The sequence below is a fragment of the Lichenostomus cassidix genome, chromosome W, assembly GCF_008360975.1.
Source record: "Lichenostomus cassidix isolate B80296 chromosome W, HeHo_3.0, whole genome shotgun sequence".
NCBI classification, from domain to species: domain Eukaryota; kingdom Metazoa; phylum Chordata; class Aves; order Passeriformes; family Meliphagidae; genus Lichenostomus; species Lichenostomus cassidix.
In genome coordinates, this window is record NC_139510.1 from 12,024,396 (window position 1) to 12,046,416 (window position 22,021).

At 46.6% G+C, this 22,021-nt stretch overlaps 2 long non-coding RNA genes across 3 annotated transcripts in view; one reads left to right on the forward strand and one right to left on the reverse strand.

The window, feature by feature from the left end:
* LOC146425500 (uncharacterized) overlaps nucleotides 1–22,021 on the reverse strand; it is an 865,580-nt gene that overhangs the window by 444,034 nt on the left and 399,525 nt on the right. The gene's annotated exons all lie outside the window — the stretch shown is intronic.
* LOC146425509 (uncharacterized) lies at nucleotides 8,411–11,168 on the forward strand. 2 transcript variants are annotated; one of them, XR_014846647.1, is made up of 3 exons: nucleotides 8,411–8,511; nucleotides 10,125–10,222; nucleotides 10,409–11,168. It is a non-coding gene; the product is annotated as an uncharacterized LOC146425509 (long non-coding RNA). The 2 variants fall into 2 exon arrangements; XR_014846648.1 differs by lacking the exon at nucleotides 8,411–8,511 and adding an exon at nucleotides 9,513–9,825.

Sequence of the window (22,021 nt, forward strand, 5' to 3'; positions counted from 1 at the left end):
TCAAAGCTTGTCGGGGGGACGATTTTCTGTCACCCTAAACAGAAGGTTTCTTTAAACCCAGGGGGGTTTGCTGGTTATTTCAGGCTCTAAGCTCACCTGAGTGGATCTCACTGCTACACGGAGCTTAATTGAAGAGAGCCACCAGAAACTAAAGAAAGAGCTAAAAGAAGGATTTTTCCATGCCACACCGAAACCAACCAGAGTCTCTGCCATCAGGAGCAGATGTCCCCCAGCCAGGGAAAGAAAACAAACTCCGCGATGTGACCTCTGGATTTCCTACAGGAGCATGGGGAAGACATGAGAAAGTGGGATAGGAAACCCACCTCCTCCTTAGCAGCCCGGGTACGTGAATTGAAAAGAGAAACATCCACTTCAGGAGGCTCATCTAGGTACAACACTGCCCCAGTCTCTTGTGGACAGAACCCCAGACAGAATGGAAATGATAATATGACTGATCCTCTTGAAGGGACCTCAGGAACACATTTACAGGAGGAGAGCATCATACACCACAACCAGGATTAGAGGAGCCCTGCCTCTAGCCAGGTAGAGGAAAGGGATAACCGGATCTATTGGACTGTGTGGATCCAATGGCCTGGCATGTCTGACCCACAAAGATACACGGCCTTGGTTGATACCGGCGCTCAGTGCACCCTGATGCCATCCAGGTATGTGGGGACCGAATCCATTTCTATTTCTGGGGTGACAGGAGGATTCCAGCAGCTGACTGTACTGGAAGCTGAAGTGAGTTTAACTGGGAATGAGTGGCAGAAACACCCCATTGTGACTGGTCCAGAGGACCCATGCATCCTTGGCATAAACTATCTCAGGAGTGGATATTTCAAGGACCCAAAGGGACATCGCTGGGCTTTTGGGATAGCAACCGTAGAGACAGAAGACATAAGACAACTGAATACCCTGCCTGGTCTCTCAGATAACCTGTCTGCTGTAGGACTACTGAGAATTGAAGAACAGCGGGTACCAATTGCTACAGCAACAGTGCATCACCGGCAATACCGCACAGACAGAGACTCTGTGGCCCCCATCCATAAGATGATTCGGGAATTAGAGACCCAAGGGGTGGTGAGCAAGGCCCACTCACCCTTTAACAGCCCTATATGGCCGGTGCGTAAGTCCAGTGAAGAATGGAGACTGACAGTGGATTACCGTGGCCTGAATGAAGTCACACCACCACTGAGTGCTGCTGTACCGGACATGCTGAAACTTCAGTACGAGCTGGAATCCAAGGCAGCAAAGTGGTATGCGACCATCAATATTGCCAATGCCTTTTTCTCCATTCCTCTGGCAGCAGAGTGCAGGCCTCAGTTTGCTTTCACCTGGAGGGGCGTGCAGTACACATGGAACCGACTGCCCCAGGGGTGGAAGCACAGTCCCACCATCTGCCATGGACTGATCCAGGCTGCACTGGAAAAGGGTGAGGCTCCAGAACATTTGCAGTATATTGATGACATCATTGTGTGGGGGGACACAGCAATGGAAGTATTTGGGAAAGGAGAGAAAATCATCAGAATTCTCCTGGAAGCCGGTTTCGCCATCAAGAAGAGTAAAGTCAAGGGACCTGCCCGAGAGATCCAGTTCCTGGGAGTAAAGTGGCAAGACGGACGGCATCAGATTCCTTCTGAGGTCATCAATAAGATCACCGCGATGTCTCCACCAACCAACAAGAAGGAGACGCAAGCCTTCCTAGGCGCCATAGGCTTTTGGAGAATGCACATCCCTGAGTACAGCCAGATCGTGAGTCCTCTCTACCTCATAACCCGCAAGAAGAATGATTTCCGCTGGGGCCCTGAACAGCAGCAAGCTTTCACCCAGATCAAACAGGAGATCGCTCATGCGGTAGCCCTTGGCCCAGTCAGGACAGGACCAGAGGTAAAGAATGTGCTTTACTCTGCAGCCGGGAGCCATGGTCTGTCCTAGAGCCTTTGGCAGAAGGTGCCTGGTGAGACCCGAGGTCGACCACTGGGATTCTGGAGTCGAAGTTACAAAGGGTCTGAAGTCAACTACACTCCCACCCAGAAAGAAATCTTGGCAGCTTACGAAGGAGTCCAAGCCGCCTCAGAGGTGATCGGCACAGAAGCACAACTTCTCCTTGCACCCTGACTGCCAGTGCTGGGGTGGATGTTCAAGGGAAGGGTTCCCTCTACCCGCCATGCCACTGATGCCACGTGGAGCAAATGGATTGCCCTCATCACGCAGTGTGCCTGTATTGGAAACCCGAATCGCCCTGGGATTCTGGAAATTATAACAAACTGGCCTGAAGGTGAGACTTTTAAATTATCTTCAGAAGAAGCAGAGGAGCAAGTAGCATGTGCTGAGGAAGCACCCCCGTATAATGAGCTGCCGGAGAGTGAAAGACGCTATGCCCTCTTCACCGATGGTTCCTGCCGAATTGTAGGCACAGATCAGAAATGGAAAGCTGCAGTATGGAGCCCCACACGACAAGTTGCACAGGCTACTGAGGGACAAGGTGGATCGAGTCAGGTTGCGGAGCTTAAAGCCATCCAACTGGCTTTGGATATTGCTGAACGAGAGAAATGGCCAAGGCTCTATCTCTACACTGACTCCTGGATGGTAGCCAACACGCTATGGGGATGGTTAGATCGCTGGAGAAAGGCCAACTGGCAGCGCAGAGGAAAACCCATCTGGGCCGCTGAGATTTGGCAGGACATCGCCGCCCGGGCAGAAAAGCTGACCGTGAAAGTTCGACACGTGGATGCACATGTACCTAAGAGTCGGGCTAATGAAGAGCATCGTAACAACGAGCAGGTGGACCGAGCTGCCAAGGTGAAAGTGTCACAGGTGGATCTGGACTGGCAACACAAAGGAGAGTTGTTTCTAGCTCGTTGGGCCCATGATGCCTCTGGTCATCAAGGGAGGGATGCAACGCACAGATGGGCTCGTGACCGAGTGGTGGACTTGACCATGGACAACATCTCACAGGTCATCCACAGCTGTGAGACTTGCGCTGCAATCAAACAGGCCAAGCGGGTGAAGCCTCTGTGGTATGGTGGACGGTGGTCAAAGTACAGGTATGGGGAAGTATGGCAAGTTGACTACATCACACTTCCCCAAACACGCCAAGGAAAGCGCTACGTGTTGACCATGGTGGAAGCAACCACAGGATGGTTAGAGACCTACCCTGTGCCTCATGCTACTGCCCGGAACACCATCTTGGGTCTGGAAAAGCAAGTCCTGTGGAGACATGGTACCCCTGAGAGAATCGAGTCTGACAATGGAACCCATTTCAAGAACGGCCTCATAAGCACCTGGGCTAGAGAACACGGAATTGAATGGATATACCATATCCCCTATCATGCACCAGCTGCCGGGAAAGTTGAACGGTGCAACGGACTACTTAAGACAACTTTGAAGGCACTTGGTGGGGGAACCTTCAAAAATTGGGAACTGAACTTAGCAAAGGCCACCTGGATGGTTAATACAAGAGGTTCTATCAATCGAGCCAGTCCTGCCCAGTCCAAACCTTTGCACACAGTGGATGGAGATAAAGTCCCTGTGGTACACATAAGAGGTTTTTTAGGAAAGACTGTTTGGATTAGTCCCACCTCAGGCAAAGGCAAGCCCATCCGTGGGGTTGTTTTTGCCCAAGGACCTGGTTATACTTGGTGGGTGATGCAGGCAGATGGGGAAACCCGTTGTGTACCACAAGGTGACCTTATCTTAAGTGAGAACTCTGTAGATGGTAATAGAATAAGGGGTGGATAATGTCCTGGGTTGCAATATTGATGTATTTGGGTATTCTATTGCCACCAGCTGTGGGCCGTTGGCTGCTATCGCCTGCTGGTGACCCACTCTGGATCGCAGGCAATGGGCCATCCGTTAGCTGTTATCACCTGCTGGTGGCCCACCCCGGATGGTGGACGGTGGGCCATCGGGGACCCACCGTGTGACTCATGGGCTTGTCTCATCCCATTGTGGGATGCTCTGCCCGGGGGGGAGGAGCCGGGTGTTCCCGCCTGGATGTGGCCTGGCCTTGGAGCTGCCTGGGTGAGCCCTGTCTACTGGGTTCCCAGAGGACAAGAGCTACCACTGGATCTGCAGCTGGAGACTAGACCTTCACAGGATCACCGCTTCAACTGGACTACTTCAGTTGGACTGCTACCACCACCCTAACAGGGTGTTAGGTTGTTATCTGACTTTGTCAGTGCTTTTCCTTGTATTATTTCACTTATTTTTACTTTCAGTCTTGACTTGTGATCTCCCACTGGTTTGTTTTCAAACCAACACAATGGCATGTACACAGCACATTCTCAACAACAATCCTTAATATTTGTAAGTGGAATTTAATTTATTATTTAATTGGCATTAAAGAAAACTGGCTCTTCCTTAACTGTCATTGCTGATGATGCTGAAACATTTCCCAGCTAAGATGCAGTGATGACATTTGTAACAGTGTAGTGATAGCATGATGCACGGTTTGTTGTCTAAGTTGCAGATGTATGTTTTCTTCTTAGTGTTTCAGTTCTCCTGAACTGTCCCTCTGACCTGGCTGACAGGAACAACACATGGAAGGCACACAAGAAATCACCCACCATCTGAGCCATTGGAGCCTTTCCTACCAAGGCCAAACTAAATCCTCTGAATCATCTTGCAGTGCCTCGCCAAGGGCACAGGGAAGGAAGGTCAACACAGTAATCCTTCACTCAGCAAAATGACAGATGTGCTTCCTGTAAGATGACATTGAAATGGTCAATAGGCTTTCATTCCTTTCTCTTAGCCCATTTAGAATCCAAATTTCTGTACATTGATATTCCAGGAGGTGCAGTTCACTAAGACTTTTAGAACTGAGCCACATGAGTCAGGTTTAATGCAAAAGTGTATTTCACTTGGCTGTGGATATATTAGACATTCTACATCCAAGTAAGAACTACAATCAGGTATAAGGCTAAACACTTTAGTTAATCTCCCATTTGTATTAAAGTGTTTGGGAAAATGCCTAAAAGTTGTGAGGTCCGAATTGTCAATTTTTGTAGTCTAAAAAGCGGTAGCATCATCATCAAAACCCAGAATTTTTCAAAGTTTAAAGCAATGCAGTCCTGGATTTAAATGTATACTTATTTGATCTGACCATTTTCTTATCTGTTCACACAGATCTTACAAACATGGGAAATCCTCACCAAGGCACAGTATTTTGTGGACTTTGTCTATTATTTGTACCAATACCTGGAAGTTTGTATAGCTACAGATGGGAATTTTCTGGCTGGATTCTGTGACACGACAACCAAGGCAGAGAAATAGTGCTTCACAAATCTTCCCTGAGCACTAATAATTGCACTCCTGTAAATATGCATTAAAAAGAACAGATATTAGATGGGAACAGCAAGCAGAAAGAGACAAAAAAAAATCCTGAGCTAGGCAACTCCTGCAATTTTTCTGATGTCAGTTTAGGCTTGTGATCTTCCAACTATTAAAAAAAGTAGCAGGACCTAAAGAATTTAGGGAATTAAATGGAAATAATATAAAGGGAATGAAAGCAAAATGCCACCACTAATTATTCAATGGAAAACAATACCCATGTACCAGACAGAGAAAGAGTAAACAGTTTCCTGATTAAGGTTACTGAAAATGATATTCAGTAACTCCTTCCTGCTGAGTATGAACATTTGCTATGCTGTAACCCACCAATTAGAATTCCTGGGACAATGCTTTGCAGATTAATAACAAGCTGTCACTAAGTGCAGAACCCGAGAGGAGAGAGGCTTTCAAACTTCCTTTACATCCAGCTTCCTCTGCTCAGTAACAAGGCAGAATAGAGGGCAAGAACTTTGACAGGGATTTTAATTTCTAGGGAAGGACATTTATCGAGGTGCCTGCAGTGTATCCCAGCACAAGAAATTACTTACTGCCCTTTTTGAGCATAACTTTCAGGAATAAATAAGTTTTCATTTGTCGGCCCTTAAGTAGCTTAAGCATGTTCCATAATTACTAAACACAAGCTAAAACCACCTTCTCCACAAATCTTCAAAACATTTTATTGCTTGCACTAAACCTGTTCACTACCTTTATGACTAGACACTTGTTCCCAATCCACACTACACAGTGCCTTCTGAATACTGCTACCAAAATCAAGGACATTACTTAAATATATAGTAAGAATAAACTGTATCAGAAAAAAAAAAGACAATTTCAAAAATAGGAGAGAAGCACTTGCTGTTCACCTGGACAATCATACAGCCACAGCAACCGTGTCAGTCATTGCCAGGCCTCTAACAGGTGTAGGCTAAAGAGAAAACGACTTCCACTGTATGAAAGCTTTCTTCAAAAGAGTCAAAATCAAGCCTAAAAGTACTGTGAAAGCAGGTGTTTTGCCTTCCTAAAGAACACAGACACATTTTATAATTTTACATATTCTAAAAGCCTATGTATAGACCTTATGGTTCCCTTTGATACTTCTTGTTTTAGCATTCTCCAACAAAAAAAAAAAAAGGTGGAGCAAGAATTTAAAGAAAACATCTCATGTATTTTTCAATTAAAACATGGAAAAATAGCCTTGCAATGCAAGACACCTCGCTCCAAATATTACTCATTTTATTACAAGACAAATCCATACAGAGTCTCAAGGGAGGTTTAAAATATAGGGACAAAAAAAAGCTAAAAATCAAAAAGCCATCAAAAATCACACAAAATGAGATAAAACCAAATTATGACATAATATTTAACAACATAAAATTTATTATTATGAAATGCAACACAGAGAATTAGCTTGTCAATAAGTTATCATGTATTCAAAATAGGGCCATTCAGAACCAAAGAAATAAGATGTTGGAAGCAATTACAAAAAAAAATTAGTGGACATGAAAATACACACCCATAATAAAATGTAATTAAATGTGTAAAATCATCTCTCAACCAATGAAGATAAGAAAATGTCTCATTTTCTTTTCACATTTAAATCAGAAGCCTCTCCATTAGCAAATAGGAAAATAGAACACTCACTTCTTTACATTCCACAAATAAATAGCTCCCACAATGTCAAGTCCGACACCTTCCTAACACTGTAGTTATCAAAGCAGATCAACTTAGAGAGCACAGCCACAGCTCCAGACTCAAACACGACATTCTTCTCAGTTCCCAGTTTACACAATCACACCAAAGGGAAGCAGATCCAGCTCATGACCGACACAGTATCCTTTATTGAATGCCATTTCACCTCCATCACAGGCAGCCCTGTCCAACACAAGATGATGTTAGTGAAACCTGTCCATGCTTCCAGACACCTCCCACAAAGTAGGTTTGACCCACATCCTTTTCTGTGGGAACTGACAGCTGGCCTGTTTCACTCACAGATACCCACCTTGGCACAGTCAGCTTGTACCCGTGAGAATCTTAGCGCCGACAGAAGCAAGAAGCAAAAACAACATAAGAAGGAATGTACACCTGCAAGAGGGAGGCTGTTTTTGCAAGAATGTGTGCTAGTTATAGGTAGCCAATGATATTGTAATGTAGTGAGTTAGGAACCAATGAACATGTAACGCGAATACTGAAAAATAGTATAAAAAAACCCTCTTGTAGTAATAAAGACCTTCTTTCTTTTGCTTGGAGCTGTTGCGTGTGGCTGTATGTGAATGATGTGCCCGTCTCAACAGCGACATCTGGTGACCCCGACGTGATACAATGGTTCCAGGTGGCGGTCTGAGAACGTTCAGCTGCGTGTAGAACTGCGAAGGAGACAGGAACCCAGCGGAGGTATTCAAGGAGCAGAGCTGCAGAGAGGTCTGGACCCAATTCAATCTTTTAAGGTGAGCAGCTGGGGACGATGGGAAATCAAATTTCCCAAGAAGAAAAGGCAATTGTAAATATGTGAACACTTATGCTAGCCAAACATGGTATTAAGTATGATAAACACACGTTGAAAGCTTTACTGCTATGGTGTAAAAGCCAGGGGTTAAAAGCTACATCAGAGAATGCCTTTAGTACGACAACCTGGGAGCGAGTGGGACAGCTTATCTTTGACTCTGCTTCCCGGGGCACTGAAACTGCTAAGAATTTGATGACTACGTGGAGGCTGGTGCTGGACACCTTAAAAGCTGTAGTAAAGGAACAGGAATCGGAACAGCAAACCACCCACCCACCCACCCCCAGTCATGGAAGGTCAGAGCAAAGCAGAAGGGCAAATGGGAAAAGCAGGATCCCCCCGCCCCCCCGCAGCAGCAGCTGCCCTACAGGGTACCTCCCCTGCAGGTGCCTTCTGCGCTGCCCCCCGCTGGACCCCTACAGCTGGTCCACCAGTGGTAGCTGCCTCAGCCAGAGTGGCTGGGCCCAGTGGGCCAGCGCCGGGGCCCCGCAGGGAGCGGCCGGAGGAGGGACTGGCCTTTATGTGAAACTTCAAGGCCTGAGGGATTTTCTTTTTCCTTTTGTTTTTCTTCCCATGTTAAAGAGAAGACAAGGGGGATACTCCCAGGAAGAAAAAAGAATTTAAAGAAACCCAACAAAATGATTTCAGCCTCCAGCAAACAAAGACTCCAAGAAATTGAAGTGAGTATGCAGTGCTGGGATGTCAGAAAGATGTGTAAATCTAAGTCTTTCCTCAGACGGCTGAGACAAAGAACTGTATCTCCTGTCCTGATACTCGAGAGGTAGTTTCTAACATCATGTGACTTCTGCAACTTCAAATGCTGCAGATTGGCCTTTACATACTGATGTATCACGGTCCGGGAGGGTGGCACAGGCCGGCTCCCCCCCAGTCCGGGGTCCCGGGTTTGTGTAATTCCACCGGATTCGGGGCGGGCGACCCCCAAGGTTCCGCAGCATGGCGTGAGTCTTTCAACCACGTCAATTCAAGCAGGAATATAGTGAGGCAAAGGAAGAACTGGACTCCATCTCTGTTCTAGCAGGGAGGTTTATTTGGGGTAACGGGGGAGAGGGGGTTGCAGGGAAGGAGAAGGGGGAAGGGAGACAAGACAGGTAGCAGATGCTAGCAGCCCAGAGATGGAAGACCTCGAGCTGATCTGAACATCACCTTATAAAGGGAAAGGCAGGGGGAGGGACTGTCTCCCCTAGAGCCAGTCCCGGGGAGTCTGAAGGGAAGACAGGCATAGGGAACCCACCAATAGATTTCGGGTACAGCAGAGCATATTTCAAAATGAACCAATGGTATACAAAGCAGAGGGACAAAGGAGCACATGGAATCCTAAAACCCCATGTTGCTACAACATACTGGAAGCAAGCAGTGCAGAAAGCAGCTCTGTAGGTGCTGGTGGGTAAGGGTAGGGAGTCTTTCCCTTCTGACATCTTCTTCAAGCCCAGAGGCGTTGGGGCTGATGTGGAGTTGAGGGAAGGGATATTCCAACGGCTGTAGGAATGGAAGAGCTTTAATTCTGGATTTCCTTCCTCCCTTTTTCTCAGGGAAAATGAGCAGCTGTCTTAGTCATGTGCTGGCTTTTGGAGTGGGAAGGATCGGAGGTGTTTTGGAGGAGAGAGGGCTCTTGATCAGGTTGGGGATGGTGCTGTGCTCTGTGTCAAAGTCCCCTGTGCTGCCACCGCTGCCAGGCATGACTACTGCACAACGTGCACCAAGCTCTACCACCACAAGCCAAAAGAGACCCAGAACTGAGACACTGACAACCTGCCTGCCATGGATAACCCTGCCAGGAACCAGGATCCTTTGTTATCCGAGGACAGGAAAGTGGAGAAACATCACAAGGAACTATCAAAGGGCATCAACACTGGCATCCAGGAGACCTGGCAGGAGCTTCCCTGCAACCCCCGTGTGCTATGTGATTCTCTTCAGAAACATCCTCCCAGATAAGTAACCATTTCTGGTTGTAGGCAACTGCAAAGACAAGATTGGTGTCCAAATGAGTGTGGTTATAAAAACAACGGGTGTTTGTTGAAAAAGAAGAAACAACAAACCTGTGGGTTTGGCTGCAACCTGGGCCTAAGGTTTTTTAGTTTGCTGACAAACTTGTTCATGACCCTTGCAGCTTTGCATTTCCAGGTTATAAAGTTGTATTCTATGGCTGTTTACTGATGGCTCTGGGTGTGGGCTCTGGGATGTTTGGGGGCTGTGTGTGTTAGGCCAGACTGTGCACACTGTAGTAGCTGCCTTCTAACTGCTTGCTTTTCCCCCATCATTTTCCTGCTTGCAGCCCTCACTGCTCTCCTAGGCACTGAGCAAGGACACCTGCTGCTGAATTCCTCTGTGCCTGGGAAAAGCTGAATGGAGCTAAGCATTGTGAGCTGCCAGGTGAGAAGCCAAGGTTCCATTTCCATTACTGGAGGGATTGTTGGTGAAGAAGGCAGGAGGGGAGAGCCTGGAGAATAGACTTTGCCAAGGACAAATGAATATTTTCCCCTGAAATTTAGGGAAGCTGGGCTTTGGAATTGGTTTATGCATCTCTCTCTGACCAGCATTCTCTCTGTGGTTTTTCAGGGATCCTCGGGGGATGAGAAGAATCCTTTCCCAGTGACACCTTTCCCACAAGAAGACAAGACAAGAAGACCTCAAGTTTGAACAGTAAGTGTTTGTTTCGCAGCCCTGCCTGTAGTTTCTGAAGCCACCAGGCAGAACTGGCCCTGCAGCTCCCTGACTTTTGCTTCCCCATCAGCACTTCTTTCGGGAGCAAAGAGAGAGGGAGACATGGGGGACACCTGCCCAGTCAGGGCAGCACCTGCTGAGTCAGTTGGCTAGAGCTGAGCAGCACTTGAATTCTTGACTGCATGCTGGGCCTGTGACCTGTATTTGCCAGCAAAATTCCTAGAACTGCTGCTACTTTTTTTATTTTACAGTTTAGTCCTTACAAATGTTGTGTTGTCCTGTGTTGCAAGCAGTGGGGAATGCTCAGAAGCTGTAACCTGCCGTCCCACGTGGCCTTTGCAGTGTCATTTTCCATAAAACACGACGTTTTGTGAGGCTCTCTGGGCAAAGGGATGCATTGCCATGATCTATTGGCAACCTTGCAAAAGAAAATAAGCACGATGTGCCTGGCTGAAGGGCTGGAAGGCTGTAAAAATCCTCCCCCTAAGGAGGCAGCTGCTGAAATTCAAAAGGCTTTGCTGGTCCTCTTGGAGCAAAGTCACTCCAGTCATTGACTGTCCTCTGCCAGATGTGCCTGTTGGATGAATCCAACCAAATGTTTTCTCTCTCCCTGCCTTTCTTCCAGACTTTTCTGCTGAGAAAAAAACAACTGACGAGACCAACTGTTGCGGTGGCCCAGCATTTTGCATTCAGTTATTCGGATTTTGCTTAGTTTAATACTTATAATTCTTTCATTTGCAGTTATACTCCTTATATTACGTTCCTCTTCTTTGTTTGTTGTAAATAAGAAACAGGGAATTGTTGCCGTGGCCCAGCCCGTGGCCGGCTGGATGGGCAGCCACAGGGAGAGCCCTGCTGGTCATGGTGACAGACCATGATCCCCTGCGGCCCCCGGATTAGTTATGTATATTGTAAACTGTTAATTGGCCCTGCACTCTCCAAACACCATCAAGAGAAATCAGAATGTTCTCAGACTATTATTCCAGCAAATTTCTGATAGTCCAATAGTAGAAAAAAAGAATCAAATTTTTGAAAAAAAAATCAAAACACCCTCCAGCACCCTCAAAGCATTAGGAGGGTCTGATTATTAGTCTCTGACCATGCAATTTATCTCGCAAACAACACACCACATGGATGTACACAACCATCTCAATCTCCTTCACTAATAACCAGGGCCATTTCAGGCACAGTTGATTTTCACTTCTTACTGAATTCTCCTTCTTCTATCATTCATCTAGAATTTACTTTGGAATTCCAATCCATAATTGCATTAAAAGACAGCATTAATAGAACACTGAGTGTTGCGGTAGCTTTAGCTCAGCTGAGCGTCCCTAGCAGTGGCATTGCCCCACGGGACAAGTCATGGGAATAAAGCAACCCTAAAGGGGGTGCTCCCAGAGAGCCTTGAAGTAAAGCTATTGGCCCACCTCATCTCCCCTCCCATATTAATTCTAGAAAGTTCTCCTTTGTCTGCCTTTGCTGTGTTCTCTGATTGGAAAATTTAAAGTTCTGTATCCTCCCCCCTTGTTCCCCCATAAGATCAAGTTATTGTCAATCCAGAGTTTTACGTACCCTGTTGGTTCTTTCGGTTTCTCCCCTCCCTTTTTCCCCTGCTATATAAGCCGCAACGCAACGCAGAAACCCCGCTTTGAGCTCGCCGATCCAGCCCTATTCCTTCCCTCTTCCATCTCCCCTTACCTTTTAATAAATCCCCTGGACCACTGGGCTGACTGCCTGCATCTCCTGTGTCTGCTTTCGATCCCTGATTTGCACTGCTCCTCCGGGAGCTCTGCCGAGCTCCAGGCCGCCCCGCTTCCGCCCGAGAGTGGGCTGCCTCGCCGGGGTCCGCTTAAGCAGCCTACCCGATCCCGAACTGAGTTTGGGGGTCCGGGACCCCTTTAACTGAGCTAGTATGCTCAAGTACTCCCAATCAACAAGTCACAGAAAGGTTGGTTTAGCCACATTTTCTCTGTCTTCACTCCCAGGAAAAAGGGATGAGACAAGAGGAAATAGCCTCAAGTTGTGCTGGAAAGAACTGGATATTTTTCCATTAAAGAAATGGTTTCAGGGTTTTTCCTCTCCTCACACCCCTGTAACCTAACTGCACTTTGCCCAAGGAGAACAGGAACATCCCAAGGAGACAAGGAAATGGACTGGATTTTCAAAAAACGCAGGCAGTGGGCAGGTTCTGTATCCCATACACTTCCCGAACGATGCCAAGGCACACGAGGCTGCAGGGACACGCCGCGTGCCGGGCGGGATTTGGTGTCATCCAGGTGCCTGTCACAGTCCACTTATAAGCCAACGCATGATGGTTTGTACCAGCTATGATCTCAGAACGCAAAAAGAAAAAAAAGCACAACATAATTCAACAAGTCAAGGGAATTAAATTTCAATCCAAAGAGGGACTTTATTAATTTAGCCCGTAAAGCGGCCTGCGATAGAAAGAGAGAGAGAGAGTTGGAGAAAGAAAGGGAGGAAAGGGAAGAAAAGGGGTCTTATAGCTACCACCACGGGTCCACAGACATCCAGCGTTTCTGGGGGTCCCGTCCAGAAGGCGTTCCTCTGCCTCTGTGTCAATCGATGTGATCTCACGGTGGGGAAGATCTTCGGAACTCAGACATTTCAGAGCCTTCTTTTATGCTAGTCCACACACCTGGTCCCTCCTTGCAACCCACCTTTGCTCCCCTGTAATTCTTGTGGAGATATGCCAAACTCCACTTGGCAGGCCACACATGCCAAGAGAGGAGTGTCCAAGACATGGCCGGCTATAGAAGCAAGTTTTCCCAAAATAGTGAATAATAGGTGACAGGTGCAAAGCCTTCGTCACACACCAGCTGTGGCAGGCACAAGGCCGTTACTCTTCCTGGGAACCAAGGTGGAGAGCAAAATCTCCAAGAGACACTGTCATCAGGGGAGGAGGCCGAGGCACGGAGGGGTCCGGAGGCACATGCAGGCTCGGCTCGGCCCGCAGCGGAGGGGGGGAATTTCCGTGACTCCGGGGCGGCGGCGCCGCTGCCGGGCAGCGAGTTACGTTGTAGCCGGAAACAGCTCACTACGGCAGCCAGCAAGGGCCAATTCATAAAGGCAAACGGGGCCCGAAAGGAGGCGTGCCGGGGGCCGGGCCACGGGGCCAGGGAGCGGGGCGGCTCGGCTCGGCTCGGCTCGGCTCGGCGCTGGCAGGCAACAGGTGACAGCCATGCGAAGTGTCTTTACCACGGTCAGCCGAGCGGCCTGCTGGAAGCTCTCAGCGCCAGGAAATGCAGCATTTTTGGGGCTGCCCACGGGTGCAGCGCCCGCAGAAGCTGCGGGACGCTCGGGGGAGGCGGAGCTCCGAGGGCTCAGGCCGGCCACGGGGGACGGCAGGTGCGGGGCTCACTGTCACTTTGTGGTGGGGCGCCGGCCTCTATGTAAAATGAGTCTGCGGCTGCTCGGGCTCCCGGCTGACATAGGGAAGCGCCCTCCCCCTCGCCCCCCACCCCCGTGGGCTTGGACGCGGTGCGAGAGCGCAGAGAGCCCCGAGCAGAGACTTTCCGATTCTGCCCGCTTGGCGGGGGCGGGGCTTTGCCGCGCAGCCTGCTCCTCCCAGCTTCCCCTCCCCTCCACGCCCCCTCTCCCAACTCCGGCTGTGTTCCCGAGATGGCAGTAACTGTAGGAAAGGGGCACCGTCCCCGTCCCCCCCCCCCGTTCCCCTGTTCCCCCGTCCGTCATCCCCCCCCTCCCCCAAACGGGACATTTCTGGCTCACCTCTCGACAGAAATCGGAGCGGCAGACTGCCTGCCACTGGCTTTTGGGCCTCCAAGATGCCCAAACCCGCTTTTGCAGGGAGCTGCTGGGGGGGGCAGCACGGCCCTGGCTGTTCGCCGGAGAGAGCTGCCTGCCTTGGCTCGCACAGGGGCTCAGTGTCACCCGGCATGGGCAGCTGCAGCACAGTGTGCAGGCCACCGGCTCATCCCTGCCGCTTTCCCGCCCCAGCCCCCCCCCCCGGGGCCTGGAGCTCCCGGCCACCCAGCAACCCGCTCCTGCAGCCAAGGGCCAACTGGGAGCCCGGGGCCAGTACAAGCCGGGGGCCATTGTGACACGGCGGCGGGGCTGCCCGTGCGTTGACACCCCGTGCCGGGCACCCTGGAGACCCTGGTGTGTTGACGCTGTGGAACTCGGATTGGAAGCCAGGCTCCCCCTGGGACACCACGGCGCCTCAGGGAAGGAAGCCCGGAGACAGGCTGCTGACTTCAGCTAGGGAAGCTGACACAAGCAGCGTCACTGGCACCACCGGCAAGCTACGTAAGCTGGTGGAACCGAGGGGCAGAGGGATTTTTGCCTTTTTTCTTTCTTCCACTTGTAACCTCACCAGCACTTTTGCCTACCCTTTCGCCTGGCTAGAAAGACCAAAGGCATTGCAGAGCTCCGAGGCCTGGGGGCTACGAGAACCCTCTCCTGTCTCTGTTCCTCCTGGGAACCAAGGCTGAGAACAAAATCTTCAAGGCACACTGTCATGACACACGTGGAACCGGTGTCAGATGAACGCTCAGAGGAGACGGTCTGAAGCTCACCCCCGTGGCACTGACGCAGCAAGGCAGCTGCTGAAAGCTTCGCTCAACCCTATCATTCCAAGGCTCGGGCTTTCTTTGGCCTCGGTCCCCCCCCCCCCAGCGATCAGAAAAGTTCGTCAGCTTTTGGGAATTGCCTGAGGTCTGTCCATTCCTTGCTTGCCCCAGACAAGGGGGTAAGGCCAAACGTGTGAATGGAACCCTCAAAACGCTGACGAGTCCAGTTGGTGAAAACCATCCGAGACGTACACTCAAGCCTTGCCCCTAGCCTTCCCGAAAATCCGCATACAACCGAGGCAGAGAGACAACAGAAGTCCTTCTGAAATATTTATTGCACAGTAGGCCGTGCTGCTCAAATGATGTCTGTGACAAGAAAAGCGCCCAGCTGAGAAAGTAGCTTACCTTGCCAAGGTATCGAGCAGCTTTGAAGTTCCACTTTGCAGAAGCTGCGGAGATTCGTCCTCTTCTCCAGATACACCTGCCCATCTGGTCCAGGCCGGAGACTGAATCTCTGCCAAACAGAAAAAGGGGGGCTTTAGAAACAAAGTCGGAAGGAGCATTCCAGGTCCCGATGAGCCTCATCGAAGGCAAAGTTACGGACAGAGAAGCCACCGTTCACTGCTCCAGAGGGAAGAAAACCTCTGCTCCTGGAACAGCTAGAAGACAAAAGCCCATCCGAAACAAGATCGTGCCACTTCCATTGCTCTTTTTGTGCCCGTTATCTGCGCACTTCAGAACCACAATTCAGATTCAGCCCCCAAATCTGCATATAACTTTCATCCCAAATGTATCCAAAAGCTCTCCACAAGAACCACTTGCACAAATGGTGTCCAGTATGGACCCACGAGGTCTGGTGAGTTTGGCCCCCTAAATCAAGATCGAGCCCGTGCCCTCGAGGCTGTCATTCCGAACAGAACCTTTGATCCCGTGAAGGATGACTGAACATCTTGAAAAGCCAATTTCAGACACAATTGCGGCCTTACAACAAGTCCACAATTTGTCTATTGGGGTTTTGCAAAACAAAATAGCTCTTCCTTGCCTACCAGCCTTACCCTTGTTAACATGAGTTGCTGTTCCTACGGAAATCCAAGTGAGAAACACGAAGAAGGATTTTGTTCAAATTTGGAAGCAAACTCCAATTCTACATCAAGGAGCTTTCCAAAAGCTCACGGCACCTTCGTTATGCCTTCGGTACGCTTACTTCATAGTTACCGAACAAGGCCTGGATAAAAAATGTAAAACAACAAAAAACAAAGAACAAAACCCTAAAAAACAAACAACAACAACAAAAGAAAAAAAAAGAAAACCCCAAACAAAAACAAAACACAAACCCCCAAAACACACAAAAACCCCAAAAACACCTAAGGAACAAACCCCAAAACAACCCCCCAAACAACCCCCCAAGTCTCTAAAAATAAAGGGGGTAGTGACGCCGGAGTGATTTTTCCCTTTTTCCCTTTCCATATTTGTAACCTTGCCAGTACTTTTGCCTACCCTTTTCCCCAGCTAGAAAGACCAAAGCCGTTGCAGAGCTCCAAGGCCTGGGGGCTACGAGGCCCCTCTCCTATCTTGCTTCTTCCTGGGAACCAAGGCCGAGAACAAAATCTTCAAGAGACGCTGTCATCAACAAGTCCAACTAGTAACAGGGGTTGGGGGCTCCAGAGAAGAGAAGGGGAATTGCAAGGCCACTTCTTGGGGCGAATCAGTATTAGCCAAGGAAAATGAATAAAAATTCTTAATTTTTCCTTAGATTTTTCATTTTTAGTAAAAAGGTGCTTCTAGACAGTCACATATGTCAAAATGTGAAGCTCTCAAATGTTAATGAAAACAATGAACAATAAAACCTGTAGCTTACCATGAGCAAATACACCGAGATACAAAGTAGTTTTGCATATGAACACATTACCATTTAACATTAAGTGAAATCTGTAGCATTTTTCTAGCCACATTCATACTTGTTTCTTCTCTCAAAACATTTTTATCCTCCTTTTTCCTCTGTATGTGCTGTACCTATTTTTAAACAGTTGTTACAATCCAACACATTTCTGTTTATAAACCTCATCCTCTATCAGCTAAATAAAGAAAAAACAGCATTCATATATCTACAGAAAACATATAAAGCAGACTATTTTCAATCTCAATATCAAAATGCATTGCCTTTTCTACCAGGTCTGGTTGGGATAGAGCTTTCCTCATAGCAGTCAGTATGGTGCTGCATTTTAGGTCTGTGACCCATGCAAATACCATACTGATGGTTTAGCTATTGCTAAATTTTGCATCAAGGCTTTCTTTGTTTCTCACTCTGCTACCCCAGTGAGCAGGCTAGAGGTGGTGAAGATGTTGGAAAGGGACGCAGCAGAGACCTGACCCTCAACTGACCAAAGGGATGTCCCATACCCTATACCATCATGCTCAGCAATAAACGTGGAGGTGTTTCCAAAGCAGCCATTGCTCAGAGACTGGCTGGGCTTTAGTCTGTTGGTGGGAGATAGTGAGTTATTCCCTTTGCATCTCTTGTTTGTTTTTTCTTTCTTTTCCTTCCACTCTACTAAACTGTCTCTGTCTCAACCCATAAGTTTTTCTTGCTTTTGCTGTTCTGATTTTCTCTTCCACCTTGGTGGGGAGGAAAATGAGTGAATGACTGGGTGGGGGCTTAACTGCCAGCCATAGTCAACTCACCACACCCTTCTTCAGCAAAAAAGCAAGAACACAAGATTTCATGGAGTTGTACTGCAGAAAGGAAGGTTTATCCTTCTTGCAGTTCTAAATTTACAACTCAGAGGTTTATGCCAATAAGTACGCATCTATGAAAGGAATATTCCCTTCATATGGAGCTTAATAACAAATGTATGCAAAAGAGAGAGACTGATTCACATGTAAAATGCTCACCAAGCCAGACCTGACCTCAGCCACACTACCCCGACCAGAAGGAACCCCTTCACTCCAGAAGAGACTCCCTTCCCCCATCCCCAGCAATGACGACTAACCTCTGGGTCCTACCCATGCCCCCTTCTAGCTACTGCAAAAATTAACCTTGTCCTGGCTGGAATCAGGGCACACATAATGCAGTCCGTATTGTGAACTCAAATATTTTTATCCAGTATAGATAAAACCACATGGCATGGTGTTTTACAATGCCTCTAATGGTGTAATTATGATGGAGAATTAAGTATTTATGTGGATTACACATGAAGGTCTAAAATTTCTTTTATTTTCTTCTCACCGTTATTATTATGCCTTGCATGATAATGCTCTTGTAGCTTTCTATTAAAGTGACTACAGTATTACATGATCGGGTATCTAATGCTAAAGTCAAAAGCTAGAAATTAAAATGCTTCTAAGAGTAAAAATGTGTGGTAATAATTTAAAATACATTGTAAATACTACAAACATGCTGAAATCAACATTAATAAAGACACTTGTGATAGATAAGGATTGATTCTCTAAATCGCAACAGGAAAACAGGGCCCCCACAGGCCAAAGACCTCCTGCTGGCATAAGCAGAACTTAAGTATCCTGTTTACACAAGGCTTATACAAAACTTGCAAGGTTTAGGAGGAAGGGCAGGCTGCGAACGTGACTACGACCTTTCGGAAGGCAGCGGCGGACCCTCTAGCAACAGCAACAGACTACGCAGACACAGCCTTATCTCCAGTGATTCGCCCCAATCGAGCTCAGAGACACTTCAGAGACCAAGTCAGAGAAGTGGGTATTTGCTTTATTCGGTGCACCGGATGTGTGGGGATTGTTTCCACCAAACACACACACACCTCAGTACCCCAAAGACACAGAGTTATAGGTAAAATCATGAATATTAATTACATTCTTCAGGATAGGAGTGGTTATACAAATCATTTCTCGGAAGTCATTAATATCATTAGCATGTGCACAACGCATGCTCCGTATGTCCTGGTGGTCTTTGGAGACCCCCAAAGCCTCCTCCAAGGTGACAGTCCTTCATGGGATGATTCAGCAGTTTCTGTGCTGGTTTCAAATGCATGCTTAGCTGATAAGCCATCAGGCCAGAGCTGTTACCTACAATTTGAATTTGAATTAAGAGTTCAGCCTTCAGCCCTGGAGGCTACAGACAGGCGCCTGTGCTGGTGGAAGGGGGCAAAAAGCTCAGAGTCTCAATCCCCCCCTTTTCTTTTGTAATTTGTAATTCTTTACAAATCTTGTATGTCATGAAAGTAAATACCTTTCTCTATTTTATATCTAAGTTTATACTTTTGCTATTGGATATAAACATCACAGTTCTAAGTACATAATATTATATAACAATAACTACTATTGCAGACAGTAAATAATGCAATAACACAAAAAACTATTACATACATTTGTTTAAGTTAGGATTAACGTAATTGCAACAGCTTGTATTTATAACTGTACATACTCTTTCTCTTTCGGCATACAGCAAATCTATAGTTAATTGTGAGATGCTCTTTATCTTGATTTGCTGTGCTTTTATGGCATCTGCAGTGGCATTCATTATGGCCTCTACAATGGTAGAAAGGTTCTTCTTTAGTTTACTTACTTCGGGCCAGGGTATAAACTACCTGGCAAAACTGAAAATTGGTGGGTTTATATATTAGGAACAACACTAATGTGGAGAGATATTGGTTTGAAGAAAAAGAAGAAAGACAGAATCTATGGAAATTCTAAGAGGAATGTTAATTCTTTTGGCTTTCTTGGGCCTTCCATCCCCTAGCAGGTTTCTTTGGAGTCAGGGATGGGGAGATTGGAGCACTGTCCTCTGCTGTGTGCATGGCTGGCCCCACTATAGGGCTGGGCTTGGAGCTCTGTGCAGCACTGCCTCTGCTGTGTGCATGGCTGGCCCCACTATAGGGCTGGGCTTGGAGCTCTGTGCAGCACTGCCTCTGCTGTGTCCATGACTGGACCTCACTGCAGGGCTGGGATGCTCTGGGGGTGAGGTAAGGAGCAGTTCACTGTCTCACCAGGGCAAGGCCTGACCTGTCCCTTTCCCACACACCATACACACAGGCATTTTGAAGTGTTGCAGAGACATTAAATTTTCCAGTTTTGGCAGCTCACATCATGGCTCCAGACAGTGATCAGGACCTCTGATAGCTTTTCTTGCTTGTAAAATGGGGTACTTTTCTTCCTCACCTTGGTAGAATTTCTAGCAAACAGATCAGAAAGGAAAGAGGAAAGCATAACTGACTAAGATTCTCATGCTGTTAGTTTTTGCTTGTGATCCATTAGGCTATCTTTTCTCTCTTTTTCAGTCTTTTGTTTTACTCTCCGTAAATCTAGATTATCTTTCAATTTACAGAAAAAATATGCTCACAAATATTAGCCACTCACATAATAGCTTTTCTTGCTTGTAAAATGGGGTACTTTTCTTCCTCACCTTGGCAGAATTTTTAGCAAACAGAGCAGAAAGGAAAGAGGAAAGCATAAAGGATAACTGACTAAGATTCTCATGCTGTTAGTTTTTGCTTGTGATCCATTAGGCTATCTTTTCTCACCTTTTCAGTCTTTTGTTTTACTCTCCGTAAATCTAGATTATCTTTCAATTTACAAAAAATATGCTCACAAATATTAGCCACTCACAAAATCAACAGATGTTCAGGATCTTTTATACGATTTTGCGAGCTTTTTCTAGGACTTCAAATGTGCTACTGAAGAATGGCACTTTTAACTGCTATTTTAAATTAACTTTTAAATTGCAGAGCCCAAAGCCTGGCAGATTAGTCTATGACTTTTAGTGATTTTTCAAAGGCAGTATTTTCTTTTGTGGGGCTTAGCATTCTTAAACACTGGACAAACAAATATGCATTAAACAGCAACAGTTATAAATACTTAGTAAAATAGCCAGCCATCCTTTTGAAACCTTTTCATTTTAAAAATGAAATTATTTTGTTATTGTTATATATCAATTTCACAAATTTAGATTCAAGCTCACATAGCTTTCCCTTTTTTTTTTTTTCCTGGCTTACTTACCCCTTTGCATCTGAAGCCATACTTGCCATTACAATTATTACAAGGTTTTGCTAGGATAGCTGACTGTGGATAACACTGTTCTGGTAATACAAAAAAACAAAACCATTTAATGTGTTTCATTTTGGTTTCACACTGGAGAGGAGTCTCTGGCTGTAGAACTCACAGCCGTGAGGGAAGTTAGCAGTTCTTTTGCTTCTGTGGCTTGAGTGGTTCCTTGTCTCACACAGCTTTTTGTCTGATGAGGACACACTGAAAGATGTTAAAACAAACTTGCACAGTGATAACACATGTTAGAGTGGGAGAATGATGAATTCTTGCCTCATTTAACTCCCCATTGGAAATTCTTTTAATAAGTGAGAAATTAAAATTGAATAAACTTCCCTTTTTTTCTTATAATTTCTTAAATGCATGTATTACTCTATATGCATATTTAGAATTAGTAAAAATATTCACTATTTTGTCTTTATATACTTCGCAGGATTTTATAAGCACTTACAGCTCTGCTGCTTGAGCTGACTATGTAAGAGGCAATGTTTCACTTAACTTCCTTTCGTTAACGATAGTGTATTTTTCAAATTGTTACTCTTTTAGTACTTTTGAAGACTTACTACTAAATACTTTTTTTTTTTTTTTCCAACTTCCTCAAGGAGGCTGAGTCAAACCCCTTGTTTTTGGGTTTTTTCTTTTTTTTTTTTTTAAATACTCTTGTTTTACTAGATAAGATTCACAGTACAATAACTGCGCTGGTCATCTACTCAGATGTTCTTTGAGTTAATAAATCTTTAGCTTGGTGTGAAACTTATGAGGTATATTCCTATTGTCAGCCTTCGGGCTTCATTTACTATCAGAGCTTTGGCTGCACAACTTTTGCAGACAGTGCGACCAGCCTCTGGCTACGTTCTGAGACAATTAATAGCCGCCAGCCACTGGATTTGGTAACTTATAAAATTAGCATCACTCTACCGTGTTCTCCAAAAGTGGCTGTCAAATTCTC